We start from the raw sequence: 15,274 nt of genomic DNA, 5'->3' as shown, positions 1-15,274 counted from the left end.
ACCATTGCTTGTTATTTTTTAATTGGAGAAGCATAATGTGAAATTACAGAATAGAGTGCAACAAAATATACCATTAGTTCTCGCTGTTTTAACCCATGGCTCATTACTGCCACTGCTCCCAATAGAAATGAGCTCAAGGAAGCATTCTAAAGACTGAAAGATGTGCTGCATCTGGAACCTGAGTAAACAGAGCAAGTAACTATGTATCTCGTTAACCCATCAGGTTCAAGGATTGTAAAATTAACAGCACAAGGACTGAGAACAAAGTGTAAAATAGAGTGGGTGAATCCAATATCATATCGTGTACAGAAAGAGGGAAGGAATTAAGAGAGGGAGAAAAAAAGAGACAGAAAGGAAAAGTTTCTTAAAAAAATTAATTTTTACATTTTTAAAATCTCCTACTACAATTAAAATCTGAAGGAATGAAACTCTACACTTGTAATAGTTAATTTTCAGTGCCAGAGAGGTTGACTGGCAGTAATTAACAGTTATCACGTTGTTAAAAGGGAACTTAGATTTGAAATTACTTGACTTAACTTTCTGTGGCGGAGTTAGTTCATATCTACCACACAAATGCAGCAACTTGACTCCATTCAATGGTGAGGCAGGCAACGAGATGTTGTTTTCACAAAGCTAACAGTGTAGATTCGCAACTTGGACAGCAACTTTTGGATTTCTGAGTTTAACCATGCATCTGCTCCTGCTCTGAAGTTACTGTACCATTTACTCATAAAAACAGCAAGTAGCATTACATTGACAGCAATATCTGGGCCATTATCACCTCCACTGCAGATTGCTCTGGACAGTCAAAACAAAATAGTTTTGAGGATAGGAAGTATCAGACAAGTACTCCACCCGTTGCATCATATATTGTGGGTTGTGCAATACTTAACTGGCACTTTGCTTTAATTACACAGGGCTGAAATATGTACAGGGGTGACTGCTTAAAATACATGAACTGACTCTACAGTTAGGATGCTTAGAAATGTTTACACTACAAAATTGAGTATTATGAGCATCACTTATATGTTATGTTTAATCAAGTTGTTTGGAAAGGGATACACAATAGTTATAAACATTTTAACATAACAAAATTAATTTAAATTTAGATGTATTAATCATCCTCTAGATTTGTCCCAGACTAATGCAATACTGTCCCAGTATAATAAAAAATACCAAGTACAGAATGGAGTTGAAAGGTTTCTATTCTGACTCACATCCAAAGCCAACATCCAGTTTGAGCTAGAATCAGCATTGATGCTACAGCTTCTGGAGTCAAGCTGCAGCGAATATCCAAAATTGTTCATCTGGAGTCTCTGCCTTGTAGGTCAGGGATTTGTAACTACAAGTCCTGCAGACATCAGAATAGGAAAGCCATCAATGCCATGCTTCATCACATCAGCACTGTTAGGTGCTAAAACTAGCTGTATTACACATGCTGTGTTGTTTATGACTGTATTTGTGTATGACTTGTGTTTATAAACACAATTGTTTATGACTGTTTAAAGCTGCATTTACACTGGGAAAAGTGCCTCCAATACAGGAAACTTAATACACACTGTTGAACAACACACTTCCAGGGTGAAAAACAGAAAAAAAGGATATGGGGGAAATCATTCCAGCAGGAGTGTGAAGAAAAAGCAGGAAAACTTTAACCACAATAGAAGAAACTACAGATAGCAAACAGGAAATCTTCTCCAAGTGTGAACTCATTCCAATAGAATTAGCCCAAACTGTGCCTCAAACACAACCTCTGATTAAGCAGATTCTGAGGCATACTTCAGATGATCTCTTCTCTGAGTTCAAGGACAATGTTCATTGACTTTCTTCCGCCTTTAACCTTCTCTAATATCCTGAGTAAATTTAACGGATTTGCAGAACTGTGCTGGTGCTGAACTTCACTAATTCTGCCTGTCCTTTGATATCCTCATATTGTTCTATGAAACAGAAATAAAGTCTCACCATTTTGTTGTTATAAATAAGCACTAAAGAACACTCCACGTTTCATTTCTGGAGCTTTACCAGCAAAGCTGACGATAAATTCGAGCCCTCCAGCAGCAGATCTTTGCTGTTAACACAGGAGTCTGTCATAAACTTGACCACCCCGCTGAGATTCAGTTACTTACCTTCTGAAACTTGTCACTTTGGGTCCTTGTCACAATGTTTCCAGTAACGTTACAAATGTTCTTATCATTGCTATTGAGGAAAATAAATTAAAGAAAAAAACTCAACTTCAGCGCACTGGATTATTTTAAACCTGTTACCTTTCAGCGGCGTGCCAGACAGTGGGGCCACCAGGAAGATGCCGCAGATCATGGTGAAAAGCGTCAGCTCCATCATTTTGTTAGACCCAGTGACTTGCGTTGATTCCGCTGTCGATCCTTCGCTGTGACTCGGGACTTCAGGCGGAACTGGATCAGCAGAATCGAGCGGACTCTTCACTCCTTGACTTGAAGCTCTGTCGTGCCACATTTATAGAGCGGGCTTTCCGGCCACTGCACTCAGTCCGGCTCTGAGATGCTCCAGTGTGACTCCAACTGGAAAACCAATGACGTCACTTTTTTGGATACAAAATAAAGTGCAATCGATGATCTATATAACTTGCACAACATTTATTATCCCTGATACATCATCATCATAGGCAGTCCCTCGGAATCGAGGAAGGCTTGCTTCCACTCCTGAAATGAGTTCTTTGGTGGCTGAACAGTCCAATATGAGACCCACAGTCTGTCACAGGTGGGACACACAGTGGTTGAGGGAAGGGGTGGGTGGGACTGGTTTTCCGCACGCTCTTTCCGCTGCCTGCACTCGAAGTGCTCAACGCCCTCCCTGATGCACTTTCTCCACTTAGGGCGGTCTTTGGCCAGGGACTCCCAGGTGTCAGTGGGGATGTCGCACTTTATCAGTGAGGCTTTGAGGGTGTCCTTGTAACATTTCCGCTGCCCACCTTTGGCTCGTTTGCCGTGAAGGAGCTCCACATAGAGCACTTGCTTTGGGAGTCTCGTGTCTGGCATGTGAGCTATGTGGCCTGCCCAGCGAAGCTGATCGAGTGTGGTCAGTGCTTCAATGCTGGGGATGTTAGCCTGGATGAGAACATTGATGTTGGTACGCCTGTCCTCCCAGGGGATTTGTAGGATCTTGCGGAGACATCGTTGGTGATATATCTCCAGCGACTTGAGGTGTCTTCTGTACATCGTCCATGCCTCTGAGCCATACAGAAGGGCAGGTATTATTACAGCCCTGTAGACCATGAGCTTGGTGGTAGATTTGAGAGCTTGGTCTTCGAACACTCTTTACCTCAGGCGACCGAAGGCTGCACTGTCACACTGGAGGCGGTGCTGAATATCCGCATCAATGTCTGCTTTAGGTGATAAGAGGTTCCGAGGTATGTCGAGGGCCGTGCTGTGGATCTTGATGACTGGGGGGCAATGCTGTGCGGTGAGGACAGGCTGGTGGAGGACCTTTGTCTTACAGATGTTTAGTGTAAGGCCCATGCTTTCGTATGCCTCAGTAAATACATCGACTATATCCTGGAGTTCAGCCTCAGAACGTGCGCAGAGGCAGGCGTCGTCCGCGGACTGTAGCTCAACGACAGAGGTTGGGATGATCTTGGACCTGGCCTGGAGGCGTCGTCGGTTAAACAGCTTCCCACTGGTTCTGTAGTTTAGTTCCACTCCAATGGGGAGCTTGTTGACTGCGAGGTGGAGCATGGCAGCGAGGAAGATTGAGAAGAGGGTTGGAGCGATGACGCAGCCCTGTTTGACCCCGATCCAGACGTAGATTGGGTCTGTAATGGATCCGTTGGTAAGGAATCACAGCCTGCATGTTGTTGTAGAGCAGGCGAAGGATGTTGACAAACTTTTGGGGGCATCTGAAACGGAGGAGGATGCTCCATATACCTCTGCAGTTGACAGTGTCAAAGGCCTTTGTAAGGTCAAAAAAGGCCATGTATAAGGGCTGACCCTGCTCCCTGCATTTTTCCTGCAGCTATCGCACTGCAATGATCATGCCCATTGTGCCCCATAGGGGACGAAATCTGCCTGTGACTCCGGGAGGAGCTCCTCGGCCACAGGGAGAAGACAGTTGAGGAAAACTCCAGCGACAACTTTCCCAGTGGCTGACAGCAGGGAGATTCCTCTGTAATTGCCGCAGTCGGACTTGTCCCCTTTATTAAAGCTGGTCACGATCACTGCATCTCTGAGATCTCCCGGCATGCTCTCCTCCCTCCAGATGAGAGGGATGAGGTCATGTATCCGTGTCAACAGCGCCTCTCTGCCATACTTTAGCGCCTCAGCAGGGATTCCATCTGCTCCCGTAGCCTTGTTATTCTTGAGCTGTTTTATGGCTTTTCCTAACTTGTGCAGTGTTGGGGTTTCACTGAGGTGATGGCTGGTCACATGCTGTGGGATGGAGTCGAGAACACTCGAGTCAAAGGCAGAATCTCGATTGAGGAGATCTTCGAAGTGCTCCTTCCAGCGTGCCCTGACTGCCTCAGTGTCCTTGATGAGTGTTTCCCCATTCTTGGCCAGCAGTGGGATGAGGCCTTGGGTGTTTGGACCATAGGTGGCCTTGACTACGATGAAGAATCCTCGCATATCATGGCTGTTGACCAGTTGTTCTATCTCCTGTGCTTTCTCCATCTACCACCTGTTCTTTAGGTCTCGGGTTTTTTGTTGGACCTCAGCCTTGAGCCGTCTGTAATGTTGCTCTCGAGTTGGGTTGATGCTTGAGGCTCAGAAATGCTCTGCGCTTGCGATCTATTAGTTCTTGGATCTCCTGATCATTCTCATCAAACCAGTCCTGGTGTTTTCTGGTTGAGTAACCAAGTGTCTCTTCACAGGTACTGGTTATAGAGGCCTGGAGGGCAGACCAAGCGCTGTGGGCATTCAGCATCTTAGGGTCATCGAGGCATGCCAGGTTAGCTGTGAGGCGCTGGATGTATAGGGCTCTCTTAGCCGGGTCTTTAAGTGCCCCGGCATTAACTTTTTTGTGGCACTGCGCAGCGCCGAGCTTAAGGCTCGCATCTCACCGTAGGCAACTAGGCTCATACAGCAGTGCCTGGTCATCAGCCATCTTGGACCCCTTTGCCACTGGACCAAGACCTTGCTCTGCTAAGCCCATGTGGTAGCTGGTGAGCAATGGCCACCCCACGTTAAAAGAACTCACGCACAGGCATCTTCCACCCTTCAAAATGAAGTTCGGGACCTGGAATGTCAGGACCCTCATGTACAAATCCAGAACAGACCAGAACACTGCACCGCCATAGTTGCCTGGGAACTTAGATGCTTCAATGTCATCATCGCCACCCTAAGCAAGACCCAGTGAGCAGGGGAAGGCCAGCTCAAGGAACAAGGTGGAGGTTACACGTTCTTCTGAAAAGGCAAACCAGAGGAAGAATGCTGCCTCCACGGAGTTGGTTTCACCATCAAGAACAAGATGTTCGACCACCTCAGAGACTCCCCCTGCGGGATTAACAAACATCTCATGATTCTCCGACTCACCACATCCCGGAACCAGTGAGCCGCAGTTATCAGTGCATACGCCCCAACACTCAACGCAACAGAAGAGGGCAAAGAGGGATTTTGTTATGAATGTATGTAAACCTCACGAAAATGTAAGACTTGCCACTAGGGGCCATACCTGTGGGAGACCTAAGGGTCAGCTGTGCACCTTGGGGCAAGCAGGTATAAAAGGTGATTCACCATGCTGCTTCTCCACTCTGGAATCTGAATAAAGAGACCAAGGTCACAACAGTTTGAGCTTGCAATACAGTCCTGTGGATTTATTCTGAACATAACAAATTGGCGACGAGTAACGGATCACAAACTTTCACGCGATAATGGTTGCTGTTGGTATTCTTGAGAGATTTGTTGAGGGTGATGATTAGGAAGCCTTCGTTGAGTGCCTCGACCAATACTTCGTGGCCAACAAATTGGACAAGGCTGAGACGGTGATCAAGCGCAGGGTGATTCTCCTCACCGTATGTGGATCGTCAATATATGGCCTCCTCAAAAATTTGCTGGCACCGGTCAAAACAATGGACAAGTCTTACACAGAGCAGTGTACACTGGTTAGGGAACATCTCAAGCCAAAGGAGAGCATCTTGATGCCCAGGTATCGCTTTTACATGCACCATTGCTCCGAGGGACAGAACGTGGTGAGTTTTGTCGCTGACCTAAGACGCCTTGCGGGTCAGTGCGAATTTGCAGGATCTTTGGGGGGAATGTTGCGGGACATTTTCATGCTTGGAATTGGCTACGAGGTCATTCTTCGCAAAGTGATGTCTGCCGAATCCTTCGATCTGAGCAAGGCCATCATGATAGCCCAAGCCTTCATATACACGAGCGACAACACGAAACAGATATCTTCACAGAATCGAAGCTCACCGGCAAGTACTGTGCATAAAATAATGTTTTCAGTGGGCAGAACGGTGCAGGGCAGGGCCCACATAAGTGCAGAGGCCAGACCTAGGCCTAGAGTGACTCAGAGTCCGCCATGGGACATGAATGCATATCAATTAGTACCATGTTGGCACTGCGGGGTCAGCCATAGAGCTCATCAATGTCGATTCAAGCCCTACGTGAGCAAGGACTAGGGAACAATGGGGCACCTCCAGCGAATGTGCAAACGATCTCTGACTCACCACATGGCAGAGTCAGGAGAGGACAACCAATCCAGCGAGGATCATGATGAACGGGCAGGAGAGGCAACTCAACCTGAGGATGAAGAGGAAGTATATGGGATACACACCTTCACCACAAAAAGCCCTCCGATAATGTTAAATGTTGAACTTAATGGCACTCCAGTCTCCATGGAACTAGACATGGGGGCGAGTCAATCAGTCATGAGCCAGAAGGCATTCGAGAGGCTGTGGGGCGACGAAGCACAGCAACCCAAGCTGATCTCGATTCAGGCAAAGCTGCACACCTACACCAAGGAGCTGATACCAGTTATTGGTAGTGCGGACATAAGAGTATCCCATGAAGGAGCAGTGCACCATCTACCACTGTGGATTGTTTCAGGTGATGGGCCAACGCTGCTTGGTAGGAAGTGGATGGAGAAGATTCAATGGAACTGGGAAGACCTCTGCATATCTTCTCCGGCGAACGACGTCTCCTCATCTCAAAGGCTGAGCAAACCCCCACCTTCAGCTGAACCAGGCAGATTAATTTGCAGATCCCCAAGGCACATGCCGCTCATCACGACCACGAGGAGGTGAAGATCAACCGAGCAGTGGTTCAGGTGCGGTACCCACCACCCAAAGACGACGTCCTCTTCGCGACAATGGAAGAGGCTCCAGGTCGACCATACAGTGTGGGACTCTGGCCAAAACAATCCAAATGCATCTCCCCAACACCAGAGGCAAATCCCTCGGGAAAAAGATAGCGACAGTCAGCAACACGGACACAGAGAGGGCGTCCAGTCTACGGGACGAGAGTGCATCCAGACTACGGACGAAGGTGCGTCCAGACCTTGGGATGAGAGGACGTCCAGACCACGGGACAAAGGTGCGTCCAGGCCATGGAACGAGAGAGCATCCAGACCATGGGACGAGAGAGCGTCTAGACCACGGGACGAGAGAGCATGCAGACCACCGAACGAGAGAGCGGCCAGACCACGGGATATGGGCTGCAACGGAACGGAGGAATGTGTCACCCAGCAAGGAAGACAACTGGGTTTGGGGGCAAAGGTAAAGGGGCAGCCGCTGAGAAGGCCAGGAACCCACTACGTTCCAATAAGTTGTTTGCACTATGTAACTCATGTGAGCGGTCTTTCGCGGCCAATGATGTATCATTATATGGGCTCGTGGGGACCTTACAATAAGCCAAAGTAGCGGGCGATCCTCAACCAGTTGTATATGTATCTAACAAAGTATTCGTAGCAAGTGATGTGTTACCGCACGGGGTTGGGAGTGTTGTGCAGCAAGTAAAAGTAGCGGGCGAGCCCCAAACAATTGAACATGTATCCAATAAGTTAACCGAGGCAGCAGCCTGTGTTCACGGGACTAAAGAGACGTAGCAAAGAGTGTCCCAATATGTGCTCGAGTCAGACAAGCTGCTCATCCCACAAGCTTGGGAGAGCAGAGGCACCATTATCGATGCATTGTTTTGAGAATGTCTAACACTGTCTGTGCACTGTAACATGATCTGCCATGGGCCAGGCACTGAGAACGGTACTAATGTCCTCAGTTGGCTACCGTTGCCCATCACCGGGGTGGAAACGGCACAGTCTGCAGACCCACTCACGGTCGTGGAAGTGCTAGAAAGTGAGGGGTGAACTGTAACGGCCCCCCAGTTTAGGACCTGAACCAGCCAGGGTCCCACGTTACCACCTGCAAACGGTGAACTGCTGAACGGGATGTGGCAACCTATCCGTCGCAGAGACGAAAGACCCATCCCAACATTGCAAAGTAAGGCAGGGCAGCTACACACAGTTGGTGGTCCGGCCCATACTATGGCCCAGGATCCACAGGGACCAGTAGGTCTCTCGCCACTACCGAAAGTCTTAAGGCCATTGCAGCCAGCCTGGGCTTGCTAGACCTCAGGGTCAGCGACAATTGCCCAGAGCAGGCAGTCCAAATCAGTGAGCCAAGCACCACGCGTGTTTTGGTAGACGCCCTACAGACCCGGCTATCCTGGGTGCTAGGCAGTCACCAGACAGAATCACTCAGAACCATGCAGAGAATGTACCATGATCGCACGGCCCCTCCACACGACATCAGAATAAGTGATGTAGACCATGTTCAGGGCCCCAGTTGGGCCACTAGCACCGCATTAGCCAAGGGGGGGGAGGGAATGGAGAGTATGTGATGAAAATGGAGCGGTTGATTGTGAAACCACATTCTTGACTAACGCATAAAGCATTTGGACTAGACCAAACTGCGAACTACAGATAACGAGGAACCACTGTGAAAGGACCTGGCCCCCAGCGACCCACTAACACAATCGACCTCACTGTCAACCAAGAGGATGAACCACGTCAGGACTTCAACCCAGGCGATCGACCTGGGGACGCGGAGCATCAGATCGCCTTAACTTGCACATGAGACTTTGGCGGGGAGTGATGTTATATATGTATGTAAACCTCACCAAAATGTAAGACTTACCGCTAGGGGGCACACCTGTGGGAGACCTAAGGGTCAGCTGTGCATCCTGGGGCAAGCAGGTATAAAAGATGCTTCCCCACTCTGGAGTCTGAATAAAGAGACCAAGGTCACAACAGTTTAAGCTTACAATGGATTTATTCTGAATCCATAACAGATTTTACACCAGCCTCAAACAATCCCTGTCCCGCGTCCCTAGGGACAACAAATTGATCCTCCTCGGCGATTTCAACGCCAGGGTCAGTAAGGACACAAACCTATTGGGAGGCGTGATTGGCAGAGAGGGGGTAGGGAAAACCAACTCCAGTGGTACCGTACTCCTGACAAAATGCCGAGAATATGATCTTGTCATCACTAGCACCTTGTGCCACCAGAGGGACATGTACAAGGCATCGTGGCAACACCCTCATTCCAAGCACTGGCACCTGCTCGACTATGTCATCATTCGAGCCAGGGATCGCAAGGATGTGTGCATCAACTGTGCCATGACAGGAACTGACGACTGCTGAACGGACCACCGCCTAATTCCTTATCAACATCAATATAGTCCCAAAGTGGCGACGGCAGCAGAAGCAGTACAGCAGAAAAATCAATGCCGGGGCAGTCAAAGACCCAGTTAAGAGAGCCCTATACAGTTAGTGCATCACTGCTAACCTGGCAACCCTTGATGACCCTGAACAGCGGAGGTCAGAGCAGAGCAGGTCGGGAGTAGCAAGGCCCATAAAAGGGGCCCAGCAGTCGGGAGCAGCGGACGTCGGAGAGGAGCAGGGTTGGGAGCAGCGAGGCCCATAAAAGGGGCCCAGCAGTCGGGAGCAGCGGAGGTCAGAATGGAGCAGGTCGGGAGCAGCAAGGCCCATAAAAGGGGCCCAGCAGTCAGGAACAGCTAGCTGGTGCAGGGGCATAAGGTAAACAAAGAAGTAAAAATAAATCAAAGTGTGATGTCACAGCCAAGCGGGTAAGTGAATGGCTGGGGCATTGGTGAGTATTTAATCATTTTCTTTTTCTTTTCTTATCAGTAGGTAACCTTTGGCATTGTTGCCAAATTAAGTTAATTTAGGGTTAAGTCGTGGCAGGGGAGCCCAGACCCGTGTCATACTCCTCCTGTGCTATGTGGGAAATCAGGGACGCTTCCAGTATCCCTGACTACTATGTGTGCAGGATGTGTGTCCAGCTGCAGCTCCTGACAGACCACATTGCGGCACTGGAGCTGCACATGGATTCACTCTGGAGCATCCACGATGCTGAGGATGTCGTGAATAGCACGTTTAGTGAGTTGGCCACACCGCAGGTAAAGGTTACACAGGCAGATAGGGAATGAGTGACCAGCAGGAAGAACAGTGGAAGGAAGGTAATGCAGGGGTTCCCTGCGGTCATCTCCCTCCAAAACAGATGAACCATTTTGGGTACAGTTGGGGGAGATGGCACATCAGGGGAAGGCAGCAGCAGCAAAGTTCATGGCACCATGGTGGCTCTGCTGCACAGGAAGGCAGGAAAAAGAATGGGAGAGCTATAGTGATAGGGGATTCTATTGTAAGGGGAATAGATAGGCATTTCTGTGGCGCAATCAAGACTCCAGGATGGTATGTTGCCTCCCTGGTGCAAGGGTCAAGGATGTCTCGGAGCGGTTTCAGGGCATTCTGGAGGGGGAGGGTGAACAGCCAGTTGTCAAGGTGCATATAGGTACCAACGATATAGGTAAAAAATGGGATGAGGTCCTGCAAGCTGAATTTAGGGAGCTAGGAATTAAATTAAAAAGTAGGACCTCAAAGGTAGTAATATCAGGATTGCTACCAGTGCCACATGCTAGTCAGAGTAGAAAAACAGGATAGTTAAGATGAATACATGGCTTGAGGAATGGTGCAAGAGGGAGGGATTCAAATTCCTGGGAAATTGGAATCGGTTCTGAGGGAGGTGAGACCAGTAAAAACCAGATGGTCTGCACCTGGGTAGGACCGGAACCAATGTCCTAGGGGGAGTGTTTGCTAGTGCCATTGGGAGTGTTTAAACTAATATGGCAGGGGGATGGGAATCTATGCAGGGAGACAGAGGGAAGTAAAATGGGGCAGAAGCAAAAGGTAGAAAGGAGATAAGGAAAAGTGGAGGACAGGGAAATCAAAGGCAAAAATCCAAAAGGGCCATATTACAACATAATTCTAAAAGGACAAAGAGTGTTAAAAAAAACAAGCCTGAAGGCTCTATGTCTCAATGCGAGGAGCATTTGTAATAAGGTGGATGAATTAATGTGCAGATAGCTGTTAACGGATATCATGTAATTGGGATTACGAGGATATGGCTCCAGGGTGACCAATGCTGGGAACTCAACATCCAGAGGCATTCAATACTCAGGAAGGATAGACAGAAAGGAAAAGGAAGTGGGTAGCGTTGCTGGTTAAAGAGGAGCTTAATGCAATAGTAAGGAAGGATATTAGCTTGGATGATGTAGAATCTGTATGGGTAGAGCTGTAGAACATCAAAGGCAGAAAACACCAATGAGTGTTGTGTACAGACCACCAAACAGTAATAGTGAAGTTGGGGATGGCATCAAACAGGAAATTAGGGATGCATGCAATAAAGGTACAGCAGTTATCATGGGTGACTTTAATCTACATATAGATTGGGCTAACCAAACTGGTAGCAATATGGTGGAGGAGGATTTCCTGGAGTGTATAAGGGAATGGTTTTCTAGACCAATATGTCGAGGAACCAACTAGAGCTGGCCATCCTAGACTGGGTGATGTGTAATGAGAGAAGATTAATTAGCAATCTTGTTGTGCGAGGCCCCTTGGGGAAGAGTGACCATAATATGGTAGAATTCTTCATTAAGATGGAGAGTGACACAGTTAATTCAGAGTCTAGTGTCCTGAACTTAAAGAAAGGTAACTTTGATGGTATGAGACGTGAATTGGCAAATTATACTTTAAGGATTGATGGTGGATAGGCAATGACAGACATGTAAAGATCACATGGATGAACTTCAACAATTGTACATCCCTGTCTGGCATAAAAATAAAAAGGGGAAGGTGGCTCAAGCGTGGCTATCAAGGGAAATTAGGGATAGTGTAAAATCCAAGGAAGAGGCATATAAATTGGCCAGAAAAAGCAGCAAACCTGAGGACTGGGAGAAATGTAGAATTCAGTAGAGAAAAATTAAGAGTTTAATTAGGAGGGGGGAAATAGAGTACGAGAGTAAGCTTGCAGGGAACATAAAAACTGACTGCCAAAGCTTCTATAGATATGTGAAGAGAAAAAGATTAGTGAAGCCAAATGCAGGTCCCTTGCAGTCAGAATCAGGTGAATTTATAATGGGGAACAAAGAAATGGCAGACCAATTGAACAAATACTTTGGTTCTGTCTTCACTAAGGAAGACACAAATAATCTTCCGGAAATACTAGGAGACCGAGGGTCTAGCGAGAAGGAGGAACTGAAGGAAATCCTTATTAGTCAGGAAATTGTGTTAGCGAAATTGATGGGATTGAAGGCCGATCAATCCCCAGGGCCTGATAGTCTGCATCCCAGAATACTTAAGGAAGTGACCCTGTAAATAGTGGATGCATTGGTGGTCATTTTCCAACATTCTATAGACTCTGGATCAGTTCCTATGGATTGGAACACCACTTTTTTAAAAAGGAGGGAGAGAGAAAACAGGGAATTATAGATTGCCTAGCTTGACATCTGTAGTGGGGAAAATGTTGGAATCAATTATTAAAGATGTAATAGCAGCGCATTTGGAAACCAGTGACAGAATCGGTCCAAGTCAGCATAAATTTATGAAAGGGAAATCATGCTTGACAAATCTTCTAGAATTATTTGAGGATATAACTAGTAGAGTGGGCAAGGGAGAACCAGTGGATGTGATGTATTTGGACTTTCAAAAGGCTGTTGACAAGGTCACACACAAGACATTGGTGTGCAAAATTAAAGTACATGGTATTGGGGTTAATGTATTGATGTGGATAGAGAACTGTTGGCAGACAGGAAGCAAAGAGTAGGAATAAACGGGTCTTTTTCAGAATGGCAGGCAGTGACTAGTTCGGTATCGCAAGGTTCAGTGCTGGGACCCCAGCTATTTACAATATACATTAATGATTTAGATGAAGGAATTGAGTGTAATATCTCCAAGTTTGCAGATGACACTAAGCTGGGGAATACTGTGAGCTGTGAGGCGGATGCTAAGAGGCTGCAGGATGACTTGGACAGGTTAGGTGAGTGGGCAAATGCATGGCAGATGCAGTATAATGTAGATAAATGTGAGGTTATCCACTTTGGTGGCAAAAACAGGAAGGCAGAATATTATCTGAATGGTGACAGATTAGGAAAAGGGGAGGTGCAACGAGACCTGGGTGTCATGGTACATCAGTCATTGAAAGTTGGCATGCAGTGCAGCAGGCGGTGAAGAAGGTAAATGGCATGTTGGCCTTCATAGCGAGAGGATTTGAGTATAGGAGCAGGGAGATCTTACTGCAGTTGTACAGGGCCTTGGTGAGGCCACATCTTGAATATTGTGCACAGTTTTGGTCTCCTAATCTGAGGAAGGACATTCTTGCTATTGAGGGAATGCAGCGATGTTTCACCAGACTGATTCCCGGGATGGCAGAAATGACATATGAAGAAAGATTGGATCGACTCGGCTTATATTCACTGGAATTTAGAAGAATGAGAGGGGATCTCATAGAAACATGTAAAATTCTGACGGGATTGGACAGGTTAGATGCAGGAAGAATGTTCCCGATGTTGGGGAAATCCCAAACTAGGGGTCACAGTCTAAGGATAAGGGGTAAGCCATTTAGGACCGAGATAAGAAGAAACTTCTTCATTCAGAGAATTTTGAACCTGTGGAATTCTCTGCCACAGAAAGTTGTTGAGACCAGTTTGTTACCTATATTCAAAGGGGAGCTAGATGTGGCCCTTACGGCTGAAGGGTTCAAGGGGTATGGAAAGCAGGAATGGGGTACTAAAGTTGCATGATCAGCCATGATCATATTGAATGGTGGTGCAGGCTCGAAGGGCCGAATGGCCTACTCCTGCGCCTATTTTCTATGTTTCTGTGTTTCTATGAGATGCAGAATACCCACAGCGCTTGGTCTGCCCTCCAGGCCATCATTACCGGTGCCTGCGAAGAGACGCTCAGTCACTCAACTAAGAAACACCAGGACTGGTTTAATGAGAATGACCAGGAGACCCAAGAGCTAATAAATCACAAGCGCAGGGCATTTCTGAACCTAAAACAGCAACCCAACTCGGGAGCAGTAAAGCAGCTTTACAGACGGCTTAAGGCTGAGGTCCAGCAAAAAGCCCGCGACCTAAATAGATGGTGGGTGGAGAAAGTACAGGAGATTCAGCAGCTGGCCGACAGCCATAATGTCCGAGGATTCTTCGCTGCAGTCAAGTCCACCTACAGCCCAAGCATCCACTGCTGGCCAAGAATGGGGAGCCACTCATCAAGGACACCGAGACAGTCAGGACTCACTGGAAGGAGCACTTCGAAGATCTCCTTAACTGAGACTCTGCCTTTGACACGAGTGTCCTTGACTCCATCCCGCAGCATGCCACCCGCCACCATCTCAGCAAAACCCCAGCCCTGTATGAGATAGAAAAGACCATCCGTCAGCTCAAGAACAACAAGGTTACGGGAGCCGATGGAATCCCTGCTGAGGCGCTAAAGTATGGCGGAGAGGCACTGTTGGCATGGATACATGACCTCATCTCCCTCATCTGGAGGGAGGAGAGCATGCCGGGAGATCTCAGAGATATGGTGATCATGGCCATCTTTTAAAAAGGGGACAAGTCCGACTGCGGCAACTACAGGGGAATCTCCCTGTTATCAGCTAGAATCCTCCTCAACCGTCTTCTTTCTGTGGCTGAGGAGCTCCTCCTGGAATCAAAGAGCGGATTCCATCCACTACGGGGTACAACGGACATGATCTGGCACCCTGGTCTACAGGGTTGTAGTGATACCCGCCTCCTGTATGGCTCAGAGACATAGACCATATAGAGTAGACACCTCAAATCGCTGGAGAAATACAACCAAGTATGTCTCTGCAAGATCCTGCAAATCCCCTGGGAGGACAGATGCACCAACGTTAGTGTTCTCGATCAGGTCAACATCCCCAGCATCGAAGCACTGACCACACTCGACCAGCTCTGCTGGGCGGGCCACATTGTTCGCATGC

At 47.6% G+C, this 15,274-nt stretch overlaps 1 protein-coding gene across 5 annotated transcripts in view; it reads right to left on the bottom strand.

Annotated features, from left to right (window-relative positions):
* tfpi2 (tissue factor pathway inhibitor 2) overlaps positions 1–15,274 on the bottom strand; it is a 217,740-nt gene that overhangs the window by 46,022 nt on the left and 156,444 nt on the right. Inside the window, exon 1 of one of the 5 annotated variants that reach the window (XR_011593363.1) lies at positions 2,265–2,455. The exons of the other annotated variants lie outside the window; for them this stretch is intronic. The gene's annotated coding sequence lies outside the window, so the exon portion shown is untranslated. Of the gene's footprint in view, positions 1–2,264; positions 2,456–15,274 lie in introns of those variants that run through there. 5 annotated transcript variants of the gene reach the window in all.

The sequence above is a fragment of the Pristiophorus japonicus genome, chromosome 5, assembly GCF_044704955.1.
Source record: "Pristiophorus japonicus isolate sPriJap1 chromosome 5, sPriJap1.hap1, whole genome shotgun sequence".
NCBI lineage: Eukaryota > Metazoa > Chordata > Chondrichthyes > Pristiophoridae > Pristiophorus > Pristiophorus japonicus.
This window is presented reverse-complemented; position numbering and strand designations above follow the sequence as displayed.